The following is a 24,926-nucleotide window of genomic DNA, read 5'->3' on the forward strand; positions in this document are numbered from 1 at the left end:
CTGCTACAGTAATAAGAATAATTTCAGGCTAGGAACTTTACATAAAGAACTAGTCTACTGATCAGTTTTTCCCTAAATATGTGAGGCGGAAGGTTGCTGGCCAATATCTGATTGTTAATAGTGAGGCAACCCTTCCTCAATACTTTCAACAAACCAATATGTCAGTTTAGTATTCACACTGCACCACCTCAGAAATATAGTCATCACAGGCACTTAGAAAGAAAAACACTAGTGTCCAATACTGTAATGCAAATTGGTGCTTCATACATGGGATGATTCATTCTGTCACACACACCAACCTGTCCAGTGGATCTGATGCCTTTGATGGCTGAGAAAACAAAAGCCTGGCAGCAAAACCGCTGGCTCAATTGCACCCTTGAAGATGTCACTGATGATGAAATCAAACGCGCCCTTACGCAGGCCAACTTTCATATCAAGACAATGGGTTTAATAGGATGTAATGGTTCCTTAAAAATTGCCTCATACTTCAAGCAACACTTCGTTCAAGTATAACATTTATTTAAAAAACCTACATTTCCCAAAATGAGTTCATCTGCAGTTCATATCAAATTATTAGCTGTTAGGCATAGATGCAACTGGGGTTCGGACTGATTCTTGTTTAAAAGGTTACTTTCTCCTACTTGTTGTTGGTTTTTTTGACATTTCTATCACAGTTTTTCCTTACTGAAACTGAGACAACACTCTGTGAAAAACTGAAGCAGCAAATATTGCCAACTGAACTTTCATGAGCTTAAACTGCAGGAATTCATGCTTAAAATAAATATGGACTACTGCTTTAAGCTTTAATGTATAGGCAGCGCTCTACATGATAAGTATCTCCAGATGCAGCTCTGACTGCAGGCCAAATATGCATCAGTGAGTAGTGAAGCCATGCAATGTTTCATTAACTATGATCAGAAGACACCCACAGTGAGTTAGAAAAAAAATCGATACAAAGTCAACTTTCCTCTCCAGCTTTTAACTGGCTCTGGGATTAGAATATTTCTCCTTCTCCAGGGATTCCTGGGTGTGTTCACTTCAAGGACAGATAGGCTCTGAGCACCTTGGATTTCTGGTACAAACATCAAAGGTGAAGCCAAGCTCGTCCGCATTAGTTATCACCTCGTCTCTCTCTGTCTCTCTCTCCAGCTCTGGACGAGCCCTTACATTGCTCATTATCTCGACACGCAGTCACAGCTCACAGTAGCACTGTGATTAATACACATTTTATTCTACTTAACGTGATGCAATGCTCTTGTAAGTAACTTTTTACTTCGGTTTGGCAGGTTTGGGAATGGGAAGATTGATGGTCAGTGATGACGATAAATTAATGAATGATGTTCCCGCCACCCTCAGCTAATGGCAGCCGATCCTGTGGAGCTGATCAGAGGTCAGTAGCGAGAGACTATTGTCTGTGATTATTCTGGGTGGCAGTCGAGGGTTCCTGTGGCTAAAGAGGTGTTGGTAAATGGCCAATTCTGACACAGTGCTGACATATTGCTCAAGAATTGGAGGTCAAAATGCTTCAAAGACCTGTGTTGGGCAGCTCTAAGGAGTAAATATGGATAACAATACATTGATGTAAATAAGCTTGTATGGTAAAACAAAGCACTTCCGTGGGTAAATGAAGAAAAAATCATTGGCCATGCCTCAAGCAGATAACATTTCATACTCTCAATACCCACATCCAATCAGATTTATTTACACAGCACCCAGTCAGATATATTTTCTCTGCTCTTGGTTCTGTGGAACGTGTTGAATACCTTAACTACTGCCCCTGATGCTGCCACCATCACTTGACAGTAATCACTGCAGAACCCTCATGCAATATTTGTGCTTCATATCAGCGCCTGATACCTCACCTGCTGTGCATTATACAGACAATTGCATATTCTATCATGACTTGTCCCCCGTCAACCCACATCGTTTGGAGAAAGCCCCAGTGTAATTCTGTGATTAATAATGAATACAGAGTGAGGGTTAGGTAGCTGATTGGCTGACTAGGGAATGCTACACTGATGAAGGTCTTTCCCCAGCTGCCAGTGCCTCTGCACATTCACATAGAAGAACTGCAGTCACGTATAAATGACCAAGTTGATAAGCAGACACTGCTTGTGTGCATCTGTGCATGCATAAAGATGTGTCATTTCATACATACATACTGTATACAGGTACTTGTGAATGCAGTGAGCAACCTGACTAAATGTTTGGGCAACTATTTAAATGAAATACTAAATGTGAATGTGAAAATGAAAAATGTAAGTGGAAGCATTAATTATGGACTGCTGTGCATGCGGGTTAATCTCCAACAAGTCCTCCAACCAAAATGACAACACAAGTTGTTTGACAGGGCTTTCCAAAATGGCCCATACAGTGTTTTCTGAGTGTCTCTATCGTCAGGATGCCACCATTTGTCAGTGCCTTCCAAAACACATATGATTCACATGAGCATTTTCTGATCTGCCATCCCTACAAGTACAGTTTGGTTAAAATTTAGGCACCTAAACCAACTTGGTTAAGGTTAGGGGAAGATTGTGGTAATGGTTAATAGTTTGACATTTGACACGCTTTTCAACGTATGCGTTGGTTGTTTTGACCAAACGACAAATGCGGTTGTTTCTCTGCTGAGGACAGTCTTGAGTTAATATCACAATGAAAATATAGATCTGGAAAATATACTGTATAAGCTACTGCTATGTAATCACTATTTTAAACTGTAACTCACTGTATTTTTATTGTTGTGTACAGTGGAGAGTGACAGACAACAACACCAAAAGAAAGTGACCTGTAAAGTTTTCTCATTTTCTGACCTGTGTAATAATGTTAAGCTACAAAAACCAGGAGACTGTAGCGAGTCAAAGTTGTGTTCAAAAGCAGCAAGGGGATTAAGGCATCTGCACACCATAGTATGTACAGTATACAGTATATTAGCCTACTGAGCCATAAGGAAGACCCACTGTACACACACATCCACAAACTTTGGTATGTGGACCCTTTCAGCAGCTAAAGCTAGTGGATGGAGTATTGTTGTGCCTAAGGTTTACATCTGACTCAAACTCCTTCCATCTCCTCTTTTGCTTTGCTCTTCTCTCCTATCTCTCCTCAGAATACAGTCTAATTGTACCTGCAACTTATTGCAGCTGGTTGGAGCACTCTGTGCAGAATCCCCTGACAACTGTAATTCCAGGTGATTGGTCAGCTGAAAGCAGAGCTAAGACACATTGTACTGCAAATGCTCCACCTGTGTGTGCAGGCTGTGTTTGCAGAGAGCAGCAGCTAATTGTGTATTCCACAAGAAAATTACAGTCCATCATCATTAGTCCAGACAAACAGGCAGGCTTGCGTCATACAAAAAAGAAGAGTGGTTCAGGTTTTAGAACTCTAATCATCCTCGAGACCTGACCTTGACCTTTAATTTAAGACAGGAAGAAATGATTCTGCCTCATCAGAACTTATCGCCTCTCAAGATGTAAATAAAGAAAGACTGATTGAAAAAAAAGCCCTGGCAAAGAGAGAAAGATTTCCTGCCAGAACAAAATAACAGCTCACTGAGAATTTTGAAGGGTATAAGGGGAAGGAGAAGAAATTGATTGTTTGTTCTTTGCACTGTGCACAGGATTTTTTACAAATTTCAGCGGATTAGTTTGAAAGTAGAAATTGTTACAGATTAATAACAGGCAGACTGTGATCAGTAATGCAATCCACAAACCACAACCTTGGTAACATCACCTAATGATGGCTCATGTATTACAAACCCAACACGGGGACCCAACCTGCATCATCTGTCAGTGTTTGAGCTCCCCACTGCACTCCTTGACCTTGTGAGTGTAGTTGATAATAGATTATCCAGAGAAAAAAACAAAAGACACCTTCGTCTCTGTTCAGAGTAGAATCATATCCCAAAATGGTGCATACAGCCCTTGATTAAGCTAGCCACAATGGCTTGAAAATGCCTGCAAAAACACATTAGCTTATTAAATTGTTTGACTGAAGCCAGTAGTCTGGATTTTCGATATTTTTATGGACGTGAAGGTAATTTAACTAGTTACGGATGGACTGAAGGTCATTCATTTTAACTTGTAATACAGAATGGTGTACAGTTATGCAGCCTGGTGCTACTTGCTTAAAGAATGCAGTCTTGCCATATAATATCTGAGCTCAAACTAGCCATAATAGCCTGCTATTCAGGTAAACTAGTTAGTTAGCCTGCTAATTTTCCACGATCATTAATACCATGATAATGCATGAACAGGGGAAAACGGGGACATTGCCTTATTTTTAAGCTCTTTTCTTTGCTATACACCTTCGTCAATTAGCTCTCAGTTAACTTGTGATGCTTCTTTGGCTACTCCCACTGAGGTTTAACTCAACCAATGAGGTCACTGTCTCTCGAGAGAATGTTTACATTATTTTGCTATATAAAGTCAATTACACGTGATGTAACGCAGTCCATTTCATCCATCAATCATCTCACAATTAAAACTAAAATAAACCTCTATAAGTAAGTGAAGAAGTCATCTCCTAATGTTTCAAAATGTATCATCTTTATACAGTTTGACTTCACCAGGTGAAGTTACAGTACAGATTTTGCACAGCTTTGCTGCACATTCTGACTGGACAGACCACTGTGGCTGCATTGGTGGGGGAGTACTGCTACAAGTACCAATGAGACGATAAAATACTAACCAGAAAGGTCAGATTAAATAATAGATCCATGACTTTGAAGCCTTATTAGGCGCCACAACACTGCAGAACTAAACAAATATGTTGGCCAATCGAATAATCAAAGTGTTTGATTGGACATCATTTATTTTTTTAAATTTAATCTTTATTTAATCAGGCAGTCTCATTGAGATTAAGATCTCTTTTCCGAGAGACATTCGGAAGAACACAAACAAAAACAGAATCAACACAACTACACAATGATTAAAACAGTTACAAGAATCACTGAAAACTTCAGATAATAAAGCTTTAAAATCTCCAAGGGGAATGTAAGACCGTAGTTTGAGGGCAGTTTGCAGTTCATTCCATTTAAATGGTGCATAGTACCTGAACCCAGTTCTGCCAACATTAGTGCGTACATGAGGGATATCTAAGGTTAGGTAGTTACTGGATCGTGTACTGTAGTTACTAGATTTAAATGAGAGAAGAGATGTGAGGTAGCTTGGAAGCTTCAACAGTAGAGCTTTATAGATGAACAACACGAGATGGCTATTTCTTCTTGACTGTAAAGAAGTCCATCCAACCGTGTGATACAGAGAACAATGATGAGCATGAAATGTGTCTTTTGAGATAAAGTGTAAAGCACTGTGATACACAGGATTCAACTGCCGTTGATGGGGCAGCATGACAATACAGAATATCGCCATAGTCAAGGACAGACATGATGGTTGACTGCACAATAGTTTTACGGTTGGAAGAAGCCAGACATCCTTTAAGCCAAATTCCTAAGTATTTGTAGGACTCAGCAAGAGTAATATGGGTGCTGATAATCTGTTGTAGAACAAGTCAGTTTCTAAAAGTAGGTATTTTTAAAATATTGCTATGCAGTGCGTTAGGATCTCTACTAAATAGAACATTTATTTATTTTTACTACAAATCACAAGGTATTTGATTATCATGCTGATGACAACACACTCTTTTCCACAGACAGAAGCAAATTTGCGCTGAATTTATCTAATTCATTCTCGCCCATCTCCATTCTGTCTGGTTGTGCCCTAAGAGAGCAGTAAAAAGCAATAACCTGCCATATACAAGGCTACCTTTCTGCCTCTCTGCCTCTCGTCTCAGCAGCTGCTGATGCCCTGGTCAGAGCAGAGGGGTTAATAAGACCTCTGGCACAGTGAGAAATCTGTTACCATCTGAACCGTGTCAGTTTGCTGCTTGAGTCCACTCATCTCTCCTCTGACACAGGGTTATAACTCAGCTGTGAGACAAAAATTCTGAATTAGACTTGCCAGGGGAAGTTAGTAGGAACTTGTAACATTTTATCTACTATAGGTTTATAGGTAGTGGAAGTAACAATAGTAGTGACAGTAGTAATATTTGTAACTCTAGGAGTCTGCTTCTCTGCTCTCCACTGTCTGCAAAGTCAGGAAATCAGTCATTATAATTCTCCGCATAAAGAACATAATATTCTGCTGTTGAAAGTAGAGTACAAATTAAGTCATCCAACCTTGGTGAAAAAAGCTGACACCTTTTCCTTCAAAATGATTAATAGCACCAACCTAAAACAAATCCTGTCACAGGCTGATGAATGGAAGGTAACATAAAGCCCTTGAATGACAACACTTTGACATATCGGATAATCTTGGTTTTAACAGGATTGAATGATAAGATTCATGTGATGATTGATTAAAGCACAGAGTATAGATTTTTGGAACTGTTCAAGGTGTGTGTATATGTGTGTCTGTCTGTGTGAGTGAGTGTGTGTGCAGGTCCACTCCAGGGAGGGTGATTGTGAATTCAACCCCATCACCCTCAGCATCGTATGAAACATATGGAGGATCAGTCTCCCTGATGGAACAACAGAACCTGGCGAGGAGGACTTTTTTTACACGCTGCTGCTTTGAATAAAAGATCTGTGCTGGGATTTGTGCATGACGGGCAGCCCCAACCCTGCACTCGTCAATTATGTAATGTGTACCACCGCAGCCACGCAACACTCGCCTCTCATCGGTATCCATAAAGACAGCAGAAGACTATCTGGGGTATCAGAGAATGAGTAGTGGGAGAGAGGGACGGTGAGATATGGGCAGAGAAGGAGGCAGTGTGTGTGTGTGTGTGTGTGTGTGTGTGTGTGTGTGTGTGTGTGTGTGTGTTTCGAGGGTGTCAAAGCCATGAAGAGATCAAACATTGTTCTGGGATGTTATCAGCTGCCACTATTTGCAGCGGTGGTGAGGAGAAGCACCGTCACACCAAGCAACTCTTATAACTGAATATATAAGAAACGTGGTTAAACTATGAACTGAAATCATCATAATGCAAACAGAAAAGCATTTATTTACGGACGTTTCCCTTAATGGACCCTGACTGATAGGACTTAAAACAATATATACAAAGGCTTTGAGCTATTAACATTTCTGTCAGTCTAAAATGTTTGATAGAAGATATTCTGTAAAAACATTGCTGAATTAAAGGTGACCGAGATGCTTCCCACTTTGCCACCCCTTCTTGTTTTTTCCCTATGAGCCACAGTTCATTACACAACAATAAACACTTTGTTTATGCCGATTACTGTGTAATTAAGAAGGACATATTGTTAGCAGTAGAGAACGGATGAAAACTCCAGGGGAGAACAACTGATTAATTGTTGACAATCCTAAGTCTAATTGCAGTTAACTGGTGAAAAAACACAACAACAGCACAGCCATTCATGTGAAGTGAGGCTTGACACTGCATGTGTGTGTGGAGTGGACTTCCAACATGAAGGTCACCACTGGTGCCTTGACACTGACAGCGACATCTCTCGCCATGAAGTCAGCCTTGATAATTAACTTCCGTCCTCAAAAAAGGAAGTGGTAATTACATCTCAAAATATAACATCTACATCTAACAAACTTCAAAAAGCTTTGGACTGAGAATGCAATTACTAATCAGTCGAAGCCTCTAACATCGACTGAGTGACGGTTTGGGTCTTGAAACGACTGCACTTTCCCCCGGGGCAGGAAGGGAATTCAGCCAAATATAATTGGCCACCACCACATTGCTGGTAAAATAAAGCAGCTATTTTTAGAAACACGAGTATGAGGCCCAATTTCCTGAACTGGGCACGGAAAGGCGGATCAACTGGAGTGAAACTGGCCACTGGAGACTAGAAGAACATACCAAAGTAACGGCTACAGTATCTCACAAGGGGCCCTTGTCTCTTTTTTAGTCACATATGATTACATTGCTAATCCACAGCCACCTTTCATTCTTGCAGAAAGAAAAACCCACTCATGAGACTTCCAGATGTACATCCACATAGTCATGGAATCAGTTATATGACTTCGACAAATTTCCATTTTTGGGGAGTAATTCACTGCAACAGTGGAAAATCTCACCCAAGGGTTGTTTCCAAAGGATTTAATTTTGCATTATTTTCATATAGTTGGGACCACGATGACCACATGCTATGTGGTGGCCTATACAAAGACCTGCTGAAAGAGAAACCTATGAGCAGAACTTGTTGGACAGTGACATTTCCATCATGTCTGCTCAAATATCAGATGTGGAAGAAAACAACTACTTATGTAAAACTACCAATACAACACTGTAAAAATATACCATCAGTCCTGCATTCAAAATCATGATTAAAGGAATAATTTGACATTTTGGGAATTACACGTAGTTGCTTTCCTGCGGAGAGTTAGATGACAACATTGGTACCACTCTCATGTCTGTACATGCATGTTTCCAAAAACAATTTCTTTAATGGGTGTTATGGTTTTGAATTTGTGTTCAGTCATTTCCTGTTTTATTTTGTAAAACTCACTTCTCCTATTGTGTCTTGTAGTTTCACCTGTGTCTTGTTATCTCCCCTCACCCGAGTGTATTTAGTCCATGTGTCTTGCCTCTATCAGTTGTCAGGTCGTCTGCATCTGTTCCTGCTTACCCTGTTGTGCCTTAGAGTCCTTGTGGAGTTTGTTGGACTACTTTTGTTGGGATTATTCTTTGTTGGATGTTCTACCTGGACTTCTCAGCCTCCTCAGTACCTGAGTAAATGTACTTAGTTACTTTCTCCTGCTGTGCAATACTGTAAGTTAAAGAATTCCAAGCATTTCTGGCTGCTTATTGAGGTCTTCTTGATGAGAAATGCTTTGTAAAGTATTCATGTCGACCAACCTGTTTCACCTGTGCTGTCATCGTCACTTTCACTGTGCACTCCTTTACCTTCAAGCCTCTATGAGACAGCAATGGACTGCATTCAGTTTGGAGAGGTGGAAAGTGATGCAGAGAGAGATGAAAACAGTGGAGAATGGTAAGGACCTTTTCATTTATATAGTATCGACATTCTTTCCCAGTGTGCAGGCTGTGGCAGAAGAGCGGGGCTGATGGAAGGGTAACGCACACTGTTTCTTAGCCGTCACTCTGCAAGACAGGGAGCCTCAATCCATCACTCTTCAGCCCTGCTTGGCTCCTTCACTATTGATGAAAAAGTCTCAGACAAAAAACCTGCATCTACTTCCTTTTTTACCTTTTTGAATGTGTTTGCAGAGTTAATCAGTCTAACTTGGATTTATCTAAATCTAAATGTCACTGCTGTCAAACAAAGGTGATGTGGGTTTTTTCCAAGAATAAAATGATTGCTTCTTTCTTTGCATTGAGTATTATACTACATGCTTCTGAGATAAAATCGTAAACCTCTAAGATATAACTAATACTAGTGATATTCTCTTCAGAGATATCTGACATCAATGTGTGCCTTACTGCTGTCCAGATTTGAATTGAACAGGTCCCACAGTCTATGCCAGCTTGGCACTGAGATGCACCTCAGTGTTGCCCAGAGTTTTATAGCTATAATTTGAAATCGAATGTCAGGGCTTTGCACACTGAGAGACAATTAAATCCTTGTTTACCCAAATGAATCATTAACTATTCTGGAAAAAGAAAAACACTGCTTTCTGGTGAAGCACTACTACCGGCCATTTAGATTACAAAAGGGCTATTGTTAATAGTGTTAAACAGAATCCAAAAAATGCCCTTTGTAAACATTTGCATTCTTCCTTTGTTGTGCTCTCTGGCTGGTGTTTCTGGCTTTATCAGGCCAGATGGAGAACTGGCTGCTGCTGCGTGATAGGCATCATGTGACAAACATGCATCAGCGCTGACAAACAACTGACCATTAAAGAGAGGAGGGACCGAGAGGCAAAGAAGTCAATAAGAGTGAGAAAGTGAGGCAGGCAGGCAAAATGTCTGCCAACACTCACTGACATTGATGGGAAAGACCTGAAGTTACCTCGAGCACTCCGAAATAAAAAAAAAACTTCAGCATGAGCGCATGACAGAAATTCATCCTAAATTTAACAGTCGTCAACAAAAAACAAAAGTGAAGAAATGTCAGCAAAAACAAGAAAATGTGTTAAAGGGAATTTGTCAGTGTGGAAGCTCACAAACATCTAACTGTACTCGCGCTTTGGCAAAAAACTAGGATTTCTCTACTGAAACCTAGAGTGTGCAGGTTTTTTACTGCAACTCCTTTTTGAGCAAGGCACCTAACCATAAAAACACAAGTGCACCTCCTCTAGAGCAGATCACAGGTCAGTGTGTGTGTAAAACCATTACTATGTGAAGTGTTGCAAGGGAAAAAATAAAAGTATGTAAAGCCTGTCCATGGATAAATATAGGCAAAAAGAAAATTGCCAAAATAAAAGACCATAAGACTTAGGCTCTCCAGTGAGTATTTAAAAACCTATAGACCATTTTCTCTCCCTCATTTCTAGGTAATGTCCTCTTAATCTGTGCAAAGCCCGGAAGAATCTCTCAGCACTATCTGGGTGATTAAACAGTGCTTCCTCGGTTACAATGGAGTGAAGCAGGCAGACGCTTTGGGAGCTGCAATTAATATTTCAGAGATGAGCAGAGCCTCATGAAGGTGGGCACGGACCTCACAGGAAAAAAAAAAATAATAAACTGAACACTGGGAGTGTCCTGGATCACTGCACACAAACATTAATATCACAGTATTATGTTATATGAATCAATACTTCTAAGCATCTCCAAGAATTCAAAGCTATTAAATATCGAATTATATTCTTGAGATAAAACGTCCTTTCAAAGCAAGAGAGCAATTAAACTTTTAATTTGATCTGTAAGAATTAGTTTATGGCCATAGTGCAAGCTAAGGTTAGTACAGCCAGTGCAGGGGAAATGACACAGAGGAATTGGCTCTTTCTGATATTTGGAAACAGTATTTACACTAAAGCTATATATACACACACACATATGCTGGAGGGGTTAATGTCAGGTTTGGATTTATAGTTCAGCAATTTTCCCACGTTAGTACCATCGTAAAATTAGACATGTCATTGTATGTAATCAGGCCATATTGTGTTTTAATTATTCAACCCACATTAATATGGTCTACATTCTTTCATGCACTTTGTGATACAGAATGGGAAGGTCACCTTTCTCACTACTGAATAGGAGACTACTGCCATGTGTACGTTCTTCCATTTACTATGACAGAGAGTGGTGACTGCAGTGAGCAGAAGGTTTGCAAGGGAGATGTCTTTGCTAGATATGTGTTCGCTGAAAAGAAGCAGATAGCTGAGTCTTTCTTCAACTTGCTTAATGTTGTCGTCACTATCAACAATTTCCCGGCACCATAAACTTGTAGGCGAAAAATAAGGAGCCCAGGCTGACCAATCTTGCAGTTCTTGCAGTCTCTGTAGCTGCTGTAGCCCAGACATGTAGTTACCTTTTTATGAAGTAGTGCACATCAGCTACGTGCTTAGTTTTCGTGGCTATGCCATAACACTTTAACACACAACTATAAACCCAGCTTGAATAACTGTCGGTGGTAATGAAAACAGACAAAAGGAAAATTTCATAGCCTGGTGTGTTCATAATAATAGTAAAGTACTAAAGAGTATATTTGGCTTCATATGTTTAACAGAGAAAGCCAATATTAACTGTGTGCTACCATGTCAAAATTACATATATCATTTCAATGTTGAAGCTGAAGTTGGCAGATTCTTGATGATGAAATTTATGCCAGAGCCAGGCTAGCTGTTTCTCCCTGTTTCCAGTCTTTGCCCTAAGCTAAGCTAATCAGCTGCTCACTGTAGCTTCATATTTACTGTGCAGACATGAGAGTAGCATCTGCCTTCTCTGAGCAAGAAAGCAAATAAGTGTATTACCCAAAATGGCAAACTATTCCCTTTTTAAAAGAAACTTACAACTTACATTGTTTTATTTGACTTACCTAAATGCAACATATGGTGTTATTTACTGTTTGTGCAGATGTATTTTAATGTAAAGAAGTATCACAAATGCATCTTGTCCCAAACTAGAGTGATAGATGTGTTGATTAAAACACAGACAGCTATGTGTTTGGTTTTCTTTTTAATTTTTAATTTATTTATTTCAGCACCCAGAACACACTGGGAGAATAGTGTACTGTGTACTGTACACCTGACTGTGTGGCCAATCTCCAATTCTGTCATTAACTTTGCTGACGACACAGTGATGGTGGGCCTGATCTCCGACAACGATGAGAAGGCCTACTTTGAGGAAGTGGCTGACCTGTCACACATGTGCTAGGATAACTGCCTACTCATGAATGTCACTGAAACCAAGGAGCTTATGGTGGACTTTAGGAAAGCACAACAACGGAGGACGTACACGCCACTGAAGATTAATGGGACTACTATGGAGAGGGTGAGCAGCTTCGAATACTTGGGAGTTCACATCATAGAGGATCTGACATGGACAACACAAACAGATTCTCTGCTGGTGAGAAAGGCAAGGCAGCACCTTTGCCACTTCAGGCAGCTGAGGAAATTCAGAGTCTCTCTGAGGCTTCACTCAGGACAGAAGGGCTCCGAGAGAGTTTGGCTGAACATTACTGGAACTACACACAGGATTTATACACCAAGAGGTGCAGAACCAGAGCCTGTAGGATCATGAAGGATCCTCACCACCCCAATAACAGACTGTTCCAGCTGTCCCAGTAGACAAGCGCCTCCGCCTATTGTAATTTCTTTTGTATTGTTGTGATTGCGTTTGTTCTGTGTTCTGCACTATCTCTATGGGTATTGCCATTTTTCATTTCAGTGCACATCCTATATGTGCATGTAACAAACAAAGTTCTTGAATCTTGATAAGCTAGCCGCAGCACTGCTGCAGTGAGTTTGCTTGCTGAAGGGAGAGACTCCCATTACAAATAGCTTCTTTAGGTCTGTCAGATTGTGCAGCTGAGGCGGTACATCTTGATTGACCCTGCACTGCCTCAGCTCCCCTCGGGGGTCAAAGCATTGCCCCCTCCTGGAATAAACTGTACCGCTACTCTTATCAAGGTGACTGTGCAACACACACACATAAGAGTTAATAAAGTCACACTGCAAAAGACAATCTTATGACAGTAAGCTGTTTTGTCTCTTCCTCAGTGAAGACTGAGACCAGTTCTCTAATTACAACCCTATCTCCCAGAAATTATATACTTCCCTGTACCAAAAACACCTTATGCCAAATCTCTTAATGACTTCAGACCCATTGCTCTCACACCTCTACTTAACAAATGTATGGAGCGTCTCATGTGCAAAGAACTGTCATCTCAAACAGCTGAGTTTATGGACCCCATGCAGTTTGCCTACTGAGGTAATCATGGTGTTGGAGATGCTACACTCAATCTCTTGGATAAAGTCCACTGTCATGTAGACAAAGCCAACACTCATGTCTGTATTCTTTTTATGGACTTCTCCTCTGCTTTTAATACAGTCCAGCCCCACCTCCTTTTAAGTGCCTGTGTGACCTGAACATGAGCAGCAGTCTGGTCCTTTGGGTCAGGGAATTCCTGAGAGAATGACCGCAGCATGTCTGCATCAACAACACCCTTTATGACTGCCTTGTCCTGAATACAGGAGTCCCTCAGGGATGTGTACTATCGCCCCTGCTGTTCTCAACATACACAAATGAAGGGCAGTGTAACAGCAGTGACCTCTCCCTTATCAAGTATGCGGATGATGTGGCCCTGGTTGCCTGCCTGCAGGATATGAACAGTGCCTCCTACTGCCAGTACATCAACAGCCTTGCCTCCTGGTTTGACGACAGCTTCTTAGACCTTAATGTCACCAAGACCAAGGAGCTGTGTCTAGGAAGCAATAGAAGAGCAGGCAGCGCAGGTCCTCCCTACAAGCCAATCAGTATGAAGGGTCAGGAAGTGGAGCACGTCACTAAGTTAGACAATGAACTCAATTTTCAAGACAATGTTGACTACATCTACAAGAAAGCAAGACAGTGCCTCGCTCTACTCAGGAAACTAAGGAATGTTAACACCAGCCAGCATACCCCGTCCATGGTCTACAAATCACTGAGAGTGTTCTCACATTTAACATCATCTCATGGTATGGAAACTTAGTTTCAGTAAAACAAAAGAACAACCTGACACAGGTCATCAACCAGGCCAGCAGGATCATTGGAGGCAAACAGCTCCAACACTTATTTTCTCAATCCACAACAAAAAAATCAGATCTACAATGACTCAGCATTTCAGTTGCTGCCATCAGGCCACAGACTGAAAGTCCCAGTGGCCAGGAAAAACGGTTACAAGAAATCCTTTATTCCATCAGCTGTGACCATCCTCAATAAGAGCCTGTTTAAATAGGCCCTTTGGAACTCGCCTGCCACTTGTCACTTAGTCACTTTAAGATTTTGTCTTACCTTAATATGTAATTATTGTGTATTGTTATGTATTGTTGTGTATGGTGTGTGTTGTCCCATATGCCAATGCCAAACACGAATTTCCATTTTATGGACAATAAAGTAATCTGAGTCTAATTTCTGGCTGAATTATGTTTATTGGAAACATGTTTTCAAATGAGTTTATGTACTACACAGAAGTCAGAGAGGTGGCCATACAAAGCACAGGACTTTGACACTGGAGACCAGGGTTCACATCCTGAGAATGTGGTTAGATAGTGTAGGCAAGAAAAACACTTAATGTTGAAGATTGCAGTCTCTGTTAAGTGTTAATAAAGTAAACATGTTCTGTCTTGTGCTTCAAGTCACTTTTAACTTTTTCACTATTTAACCAATACCACGATCTTTAAACAATTTTTTTTTTTAACCTTCAGTGGTTTATCTTCTCCTCTTGTTGCAGTGATGTACATGTGTACTCCAGGACCCTGTGACATCACTGTTGTGTGTGGTTACAGTTGCAACAGAACACACTTCTGACCACACCCAGCAGTGAGGCAACTTTCAACTAGCTTAGTGTTAAGTTACTCTTTAACCAAGTGCTGTGAGTGCCTAAACATAACCATAGAAACATTAATCATGCTTTACTTGCTACAAGTAGATATTGGATTGCAAAAGCAGATATTAGAGGCAAAGCAATTATCATGTTAATAAAAACGTAATCCAGGGGAACTGCAATGTATTTGCTGTTGCAAATTAGTAGCATAAACATAATTTCTGGGAGACAGGGTTGCTAATTACAGCAGCGAACGTGCTTAGCGTGTGTATTGTGTCGCTTGCAAAAGTGTACCTTCAGAATTAAATCTGCAGCTTCAAAATGACCTTAATCAAGGTGTAGCTTCACACACATTATAACTAATTAAGAAAGTTGCAATCTTGTACATGCCTTAACTGACAATGTCACTGTGTTTAGACATGCTTAAGGCATTTAGAAGATGCTGTCTTAAGTAGGCAGATTGTTAACATGAAGCCAAAAAGTAAAATTGCTAGAATGTTTACAGATTAAAGTGCATGTCTCAAAGAGGATAAAGATGATTAGTTATTTTCTACGTATTGCCGGTAACCACTACACAGTCGAAGGAGGAAGGGTAGACGGCAGTGGACCAATGATTGGTTTATTCATGGCAACAGTGAGACTCAATCACACAGTATCAAAGATACATGTACACAACATAATCCAAATAAGACCTTCACCGAAGTATGGCCAATAGCTGGATTACTCTGTGTGCATTAGCAAAGCTACTGTTATCCTGCATGTGCAGGAGGAGGAAGAGGAGGTGGAGGAGGAGGAGGAAATGAGCCAAGAAGTAAGTGGCATTGATTAAACTAGTGCATGTCCGCCCTTATTCATAAACAAAGATAACCTGCCACACGCATGTGAACAATGTGTCTCAATATCAATGAGCAATGCTGGCACACATCCCAGCAACACCTGTGAGAAACTCGTTAATACGGGTCTAATCACACAAAAACAGAAAACAAAACAGACACAATGTACAGTATTGATTAGTAAAATGGGGCTTTTTTTCCTCTGCAAATGGCAGTGAAATACGTCTAACAGAGCAGAGATTCAAGACTCACAGAGAAGACAAATTTTTCTTCTGATAAGAAAGATAAAGTTCAAACACAGATTTCAAAATGGATATCAGCTTTCATCGCTGTATCACATTTCCACAATCAAATCAGAACAAAGATAGATATGCTTCACACTTTCAAAAACAACAGGCAGACAATATACTCCGGAATATGGGATTGTATTGTTTGCAGAGTAAATGAGCCAAATCATTCCTGACATGGAGTCAATAGCACATAGCTGCCCGACACAGTAACAGGAATCAAAGAGCATTTAGGGAATGGCAATTACAAAGTGTCTGGGGAAATGAAGGCAAACTAAGGATATGGCCATCAATTTCAAAATGATGCATGTACAGCATCCTTATCAGAGCTGACGCCCACAGCTAGAATGGCTCGTTACTGTGAGGCTCTTCAGTTGGTTGCGAGTCAGCAGCTGTAGGATTTCACCAAAACAACAACACAAATTAGGCTCATATCTTAGCTGGGAAGGAGTGAGATCGTGTTTGCTTAGACAGGAGGCCTCATTCTAATCACTTTGATCAAAGTGCTGACAGTTAAATCTGCAACAGACTTCTCCCACTGTGTAATCCCAAATGTAAGTTGGTACAAACAAAGAACTCCTAATTAGCATTAATATCACAGAGGGTATGTGAAGTGACGGAGGTTGCACTTCTCCTTCAGCTTCTCAGCATCAGTCATGCAAGGTTGAATCTGGCATTCATAAGTCGCAGTTATGCAGACGCCCTCGCTTGTTTTCCGCACTCAAGCGTCTTATTTTGGGGCATCCTCCAGGGCACAGCACAGAGCAGTGTGGTGCATGACTCGAGATTACCCATACTGATCTGCAGTCTGGTTCACACAGGCTTCATCTCTCAGGGAGCTGAGAGGTGAGTTCATGCTGCATGTGATCCCTGAAGATGTCCCACTGAGTCACACTGCTCCACCCCTCTTACTGCCAAAATACCTCAAAACAAGGAGACTCCTTGGGTCTCCACGATGCATTAAATCACAAATTTAAAATAGAGACATGAGTCACTTTAACCACCAAGCACATACGAATTAGTCTCAGGAACATTACAGCTACAGCTAATCCTGACATACAGATAACAGCTCCTCACATTTGATCCAATGGAAGAGTGCTTTATATGCAGCCGTGGAAAGCAACTAAGTACATTTACTGAAGTACTCAATTTAGTGATACTTGTACTTGAGTATTTCCATTTTCTGCTACGTTATACTTCTATTCCAAATAATATTGGGAAGTATGCACTTCTAATCCTCTACATTTAATCAAAGTAATAACATTTTGGAAAATATGCTTATTCGCTGTCTTACCGAGAGTTGAAGGAGAAGATTAATACCACTCTTAAACCTGTGCCACAGCCAGGAGCTAAGCTAACTGTCAGCAAGGAGACGGACCAACAGACATGAGAGTGGTATCAACCTTCTCATCTAACTCTCGGTAAAAACAATTTAGTGTATTTCCCAAAATGTCAAAGTGTTCCTTAACAGTTATAGTTACTAGTTAGTTTGCAGATTAAGATGTTACAAACAAACATATGATCAGTTTATAAAATATGTTACATTTTTATAGATTAAACTACCCAACAGTATAAAGTAGTTTAAAATGAGTTCAACCTGGAATAGCTACAAAATTAATCAGTAATCTAATAATGTAATATATAATAATATAACACTAACAGCAGCAATTTGGCTGCATACTACTTTGATACTATAAGTATATTTAGCTGATAATACCTGTACACTTACTTAAATAATGAATGCAAGACTTGTAATGGAATATTTTTACAATGTAGTAACGTTGCTAATGTGGTAATGTTGTTTTTATTGAAGTAGAGAATCGGAATACTTCTACCACCGATGATGACAAGACAATGTCAGAAATGAACAGGCTCTCAAGGCAAAAAAAAAATGGTTTTGGATAATAAGTGCAAAGAGTTTGCTTTGTTTCATAATGATACAATTCAAAGCATCAGACTGGATGACAGGCATTCATATAACAGAAATGTGACAACCATGATCAAGCGTTTTGTGTTCAAAGGTGAGTAAAAATTCACTCTTTTTGTATTGAACAGCTCCTCATTTTCCTCTGTGTATTTTGCCTGTGCTTCACATAACTGGAACAAACTTTGAGCTGATCTGACACTTGCCCCAAATCTGATAACTTTTTTAAATGCATGTTTTTACGGCAATTTCAGCCAACTTCATGTTGCACTTTGGCCTATATTTCTTCTGTGCTATTTAATTTCTCTACTTTGGGCTTTAATTCATCTTACATGCTCTTACATAAGTTATGTAAAGCACTTTAAGTTGCCTTTTGTATGAAATGTGCTACATAAATAAACCCCTTGCCTTGCTTCGTTCATAAAATGCGTGTGAAATTACAAACAACTCATAGATAATTAGAAGATCTTTTTTGCATTGAACTCTGTTGTAACTGTACATGTTGAGATGTCAAACATGGATAAAGAAATTTGACAACTGGCCCCTGTGGGTCACTGTAGGTTAATCATTGAAGCATATGACTATGCAATTCTTTCCAGTGTTTTTGGTGAGCAAACGAAGCAGTTTCTGATCAGAGGCTAGAGGAAATCTTAGCACCATGTAACTAGCAGTAGAAAATCATGTTAGCCAGACACAAACAACTGTATTAACACCAGTATTGTGGATGAGAGACCACAGAACTGTAGATGTGGTGGGAAACCAGCCGCAAACTCCTCTATACACACCATTCCCAGTTTCTACCAGTGAGAAATAAATGAAGCATGTGATTCAATTAAACAAAGTGATACATCAGTGGTACAAATTAGTTTTTAGCCAATGTGCTCTGCCAATGTTATTTTATTGTTCAATAAAAATCCCCCAAAATACCCTAAAATCGGATCAAGGGTGCAATGTACCTCCAAATTAAAGTTAATTTCATCCACGAGGTATGTAACACTATGTACAACCATTCAACAGGCAGTACTCTATTGTCATACAGGCAGAAGAGTATAGAGTGAAATGAATGGCGAAACCTTGGCAAACTTACATATAGTTGCCTTTGTTTGTACTTGAGTCTCTGAGTGGCTTATGGAACATAGGCTGCTGATAAAGTGCTTGCATCCATCCCTTTCTGTCTTGGGCCATCTGGATCCAGGCGATGCCATGGCAGTCATCCCGCCTTCATCTCCCCTTCAGGGCAGCAAATTACCACCAGCCAAATGCTGATAAATTTTGGATGTGGCCAGTAAATCTGCCTGCTCTACCAGCCACTTTGGCAGGTCACCAACCTCATTCTTAGGTTTCTTTTCTATTCTAAAAAATCTAGTCGGTTGGCAAAATATTGAAAGTTTTAGGTAGATTCTGAAGGCTGGACGACAAGTCAGCGTAGCTTCTTTATTTGACTGAGTTGTGGGCTCAATGTCAATGCAGGTTTCCTGATCCCTTGTTGTTGTGTTTGCCATTGTCGTTTGAAGATAGCGTTTTGTACAAGCAGCATAACTCCCTGTATTACACTTGTATTAGCATTAATAATACATTCATTCCTAATCATTTGCTCAATTTCAGCCTTCATTGGCTGTGATAATCACCTCCCCTGAATCAGTTCTCCATCTTGGATAATTTGAACTCATTATTTCACCAGTTGTTCTCTGTGAGAAATGATTCAGCCTCTGCATCACTTCCATGTTTGGTCTCTCATCATAGTGAGATTTAGTGTCTTTTTTCCCTTGGTTTTATGGAACAGACAAGGGGATCTGGCCAGCCTCCCTGTTCAGCACTCCCAATGTGTATGGCATCAGCAGAGACATGCTTACAAGGCAGATGACAGGAAAAGCAGTGGTGGTCGTGCATATCCAGAAAAAACCCATTCTGCTATACCTCAATCACCGCAGCATTTGCTGACAATGCCAGCTGCAATAACTGCGGCAGGTGTGCATGAACAAAACATACCACTTGCCCACACTGTATGACAGATGCTGTTCTCGAACATGTGTCGCTAGCTCTACTCCTCTGAGAGAATGAGCGAAACAAACAACATTAACAGAGAATATGAAGCTGCACAGTTGCACCTTGTGTTTGCAACACATGGGACACAGTGTGCAAGTCCACATGGGAAAAGAGAGATTAATATATTACAGAGGGGAGGTTGGCACTATACAAGGAGCAAGGTCATTCTTAAACACTGGCTACATCGTGTTTAGAGACAGAGATGTGAGATAATGTAGATCTGTCAAGGAGAGAAGGGGAAATGTAGTAAATGAGAAACACACAGAGCTCTATATACTGTAGAGGCTGCTGAGTCCAATCTAGGCTTAATGGTTTGTGTTACTGCTTTTTCTCATTTCATTGTCAATTTCTTTAGGGAGATAAATAATGGCTATAGAGAAATCTGTCATCAGGTTAAGAGAAATTATAAAAGGAAATGTGTTTAGGTCTTTTTAATATATTAATAGACTTGATTCTACTGCCATCATTTTATGCATATTTGTGGTAAGGGAAGGGCTTTAAAGTCAAGTAAAGAGAACCATTTTGTTAGCATATGTATTTCTTCATGTATTCATGATCTCAGTAAGGTTGGAAAATTCACATTTTCCATACTGTTTTGGTTTGACACTACTTTTTTTCCAATCAATAAAAGTGAGCTGAATTACTAGAGAGAAGGAGAGTGCTTGTGTGTCAGGGAAAAAATGTATGAGTGTGAAAGAGAGAGAGAGAGAGATGATATCCCCCAACACTTTCACTAGAGCATTTACTGGCACCCGAAGCTATACCTACTCGTTTACAGGGAGGAAGACAGGTTAATGAAAAACTATTGATTCTCCCTCTGTATCCCAGGAGATGAGGGGAAGAAACACTAATACTTCCGAACTTTGTTTTCCTCCTCTTTTGACGCCCCGGTCATTCAGTGGCCACTCCGGGTCTTTGGGGACGGGGAGAACAGAGGAGGGGATCTATGTGAGTGGTGATGCCGTCAGAGGCGTTTAGTGAGAGAATAAAGGGAGGACAATGAAGGTGAGGGGGATCAGAGGGAGCGGTCAACCCTGGCCCAACTCTACTTCTCTCATTCAGAGAAGGAGAGAGAATGAGAGAAGCGTCCTTTAGTCAGAGAAGCTCAGTCTCATTTTACTCTGTTACACTCAGAATAGCCATTCCTGCTCTCTAACTGTCATCATCTGGCTGTGGAGAACAGGTATAATATACATATCAGCTGGCCCTTTTATTGGATATCACCACCTCTGTAATGAATATGATGCATCACTACTATGGTTGTTTATGGGAATTCCTTTTTTGTTTCTGAAGGTAGTCATGTTAATGCTGCACTCCAGTGATTTTTACATATAAAGATCAATTTACTCATCATTGGCAGTAGTACTCAGCCTCTGAAAACAGTTGTATAATGTCTTTGGTGGCTCTGGAGGAGGTTTGTCAAGTCTGAGAAAATAACCCTGATGATGTCATCTAGACTATACATTTTTAATGGAAAACCTGCGCTACAAACAAAGTATTTCAGCGCTTGACCCATACAAGTGTATTGCTTGGCTACTGGACAATCTGACCATGGGCTTCCTTCATCATTTAAGGCTGAACCCAAGCTATACACACTCACAGATTGGCCTCTATACTGTACATTGTGCGATCGCAGCAATTTTGCAGGTTCATTGCATGTCACACTGTGTGAGATGGGTCTAATAAAATCTTGGTTGCAATCTTTGTCAGACAGTCATGTTGTGTGATGAATACCTTGTGGATTGTAGTGCTTCAATAGGAAACAGGAAAAATAGCACAACTCGCGGCATACTTCTGTGCCACTCTCATGTTTTATGTTTTACTTTATCCAAAAATTGCTCATCAGACAGTATATTCGGGATAATTTCATGCCGTATTACAATTGTTTGGGGGGGTTTGGCAGACATTGTACTGTAGCAGCAGTCACATTGTGAGAATTTGATCCTATATTTCTGACACTGTTTGATGCAGGCTGTCTTTGGTAACCAAAGCTCTAAATCGACTGTTGGTGGACGTGTCTCCCATTACAACCTAGGACCACCCTTTGTATTCGATTTTAACACATATCTCTCCCAACTGTCAACTTTAATCATGAACAGCTCAACATTGTATAGTGTGTGTTTGTCTTTAGCTGGTGGTGTAATAACTATGGCCCAGGGGGTGAAACCAACTGTCAGCCTACAAGCCACCTGAAAAGGATGACAGAGATCAATGACTGTGAGGCAGAGACTCCACCGACCTCCACCTCCCCTATCCACTTCCATGTGTGGTCTCTCTGAAGCCCGGTGGTCTTGCTGTGGGCCCATACTGGGAGTCAGTGAAGAGAGAAAGTGTCACCCATGAGCAATCAAACAGAAACAGCTCCTGCCTGGAAAACGTCACAGTGTTACATTTTGATCCTCCATTGTCTGTTAAATAAAAGTATCGAGCCAAAAAGTCAGACAGTTAGTAATAACTGAAGAATTTATCAGGGAAAGGAATACACTGGTACTTCCCTGTTAACAAGATATCCTTCATTGAAGCACTTTACCCACTGGCTGCAACAGTGGAGTTGCTTGATGGAAGACTATGCTTGTACTGGCCAGTTCCTTTGGTGTAAATAATTGCAAATATATGACAGTTAATACATTAATACAAGAAATACAACTGTATCTGACATTTTCAGGTGTGTAGCCAAATTTCAATGTGTCACATGATACATCATCATGACAGCGTTAAAGTCCTTCTTGACCCATATGTGTGCCCTACATTTACAAAGTGCTCTTCATTTGCATTGTTCTGTTGTTTCCACTGGAGATAAAAGAGGACATTTCTGCAGGTCACTTAGTGTTGAGCTTGTTGAAATTAGAGCTCATGTATTTGAGAGGGTCTCCCTCTCTGTTCTCTACAATTACAGCTATGAGAGGGTGGCAAAGAACTGCCATTTTGACATCATACAAATGCACACACAAACACACACTCACACACCTTTATATTTACATGCAGATTGCCTACTGGACCTTCATTCCCTCGCAGTTGAACCCTATCTGATGCCGCCCTAACAATGTCAGTTAAAAAAATTGTTTGACATTTTGGGAAATGGCTTTGGCTTATTTGCTTTCTTGACGAGAGTTAGATGAGAAGATAGATACTCTCTCTCATGTCTGTCCATTAATATGAAGCTATAGCCAGCAGTTGGTTAGCTTAGCTTAGCATAAAGACTGGAAACAGGGGGAAACAGCTAGCCTGGGTATGTCCAAAGGTAACAAAATCCACCCACCAGTACCTAAGTTCCTGTCATCACCACAAAGTTGCCAGGCAACAAGCAGAGCAGAGACTCCAAGAAGTTACTGCACCCGGCCAAGAAACAGACCCACACATAACCCCTTTGTGGTGGTAAAACCACAATTTGTCGTTTTTACACTTCAATTTTTAAGAGATTTTTGAGCGTGTTTTAAACTTTGGACAGAGGCAGGCTAGCTGTTGTCCCCTGTCCCCCTCCAGTCTTTATGCTAAGCTAAGCTAGCTGTAGGAGAGTGGCATCAATTTTCTTATCTCACACTCAGAGAGAAAGCAGACAAGGATATTTCCCAAAATGTCCAAATATTCCTTTAACCTGAAACGAAATACTACTCCTAAAATAGGTGAAGACAAAGAACAAAATCTTTCTATATTGTATATCCCTCTGGTTTATGATGTTCTATGAACATCTGGAATGGGATAAAAGCAATATCATTTTAAAGAGGTTTTTACTTTGAAAGCGTGCTGAAAGCATCTGAAACTGTGCCCTTGCACATCACGGGACAGTAAAATTCTCCAAATTAGCAGCCATTTACGACAAGCTGAGGTAGGTAAATTACAATAAATATTGGATATCTCAAATCTCACAAAGATAAAACACATTCATAAATACAGTGGCTTGGAAATTAACACATAAACAAAGAAACATGGTTAAAAATACCATTGAATGAACAAATAAGTACACTCACCAACACAGAATTCATCTCAGCATATGTGAACAAGCTCCTGGAATTATTACTTATTGTTTACAATCAAGGCACACCTCATTCACCGCCTCGAGTATACACTGCGTCTACAACATTATAATCCTTGGCCCTCTTTCACATAAATCAATAACAGCAGTCAGAGTGCCGGTGCTCCAAAATAACTTGTGGAGCTCACCAAATCTAATGTGAGAGAGCTTATTGACACTGGAAGTACTGGAAGACTGCAGAGTCCAAACACAGTTTCTTTTGTTGTTATTTCAACTCATTGCATTCTGCCTCTGGGTGTAGAGAGAGTTACGCAGTCTTAAGTGTAATGATATAGGAACCCACCATGACTAGACTAGAGTCTTACTAGAAGCCCAGGAAGCTGTGTGTGTGTGTGTGTGTGTGTGTGTGTGTGTGTGTGTGTGTGTGTTAATCATTACAGGCCAATCTCTAAGCTCTTGCTTTTAGCCAAGGTTTTAGCCATATATCTGAGAAACTTCACTTTGGTTTTAGGAACAATCATAGTACAGAAACTACTTTTGTTTAGGTTATGAATGACTTATTGTTATCAGCTGATGCTGGCCTTCACTCTATCCTTATTCTTCTGGATAAAAGTGCAACCATTGATCATGACATCCTAATTGACCGTCTTAAAACCTTTTTAAAACCTCTTAAAGCTCTTTGATGGTTTAGGTCCTACCTAAAAGACAGGTGTTTCTGTGTAAGTATGGCTTAGGTCAACCACAATGGGTATGCACTGTGGGGTGCCGCAAGGCTCTGTACTTGGTCCGGTCCTTTTTTCTATTGACATGTTTCCTTTAGGTCACATAATAAACAAAAACATAATATTTGTTTCCACTTTTACGAAGCCAACACTCAGATTTCTTCTTAGATTTCAGATCTTCTCATATGTAAACATAATATTTGTTTCCACTTTTACGCAGATGATACTCAGATTTATGTATGCTG

The 24,926-nt window shown here is 40.3% G+C and overlaps 1 protein-coding gene and 1 long non-coding RNA gene across 15 annotated transcripts in view; one reads left to right on the top strand and one right to left on the bottom strand.

Annotated features, from left to right (window-relative positions):
* Positions 1-24,926, bottom strand: part of arvcfb (ARVCF delta catenin family member b) — a 222,417-nt gene that overhangs the window by 135,757 nt on the left and 61,734 nt on the right. The window lies entirely within an intron of this gene.
* Positions 8,566-14,338, top strand: LOC122876060. The gene is made up of 3 exons (XR_006377989.1): positions 8,566-8,739; positions 8,882-8,962; positions 12,074-14,338. It is a non-coding gene; the product is annotated as an uncharacterized LOC122876060 (long non-coding RNA).

The sequence above is a fragment of the Siniperca chuatsi genome, linkage group LG5, assembly GCF_020085105.1.
Source record: "Siniperca chuatsi isolate FFG_IHB_CAS linkage group LG5, ASM2008510v1, whole genome shotgun sequence".
In the NCBI taxonomy this organism is placed as follows: Eukaryota; Metazoa; Chordata; class Actinopteri; order Centrarchiformes; family Sinipercidae; genus Siniperca; species Siniperca chuatsi.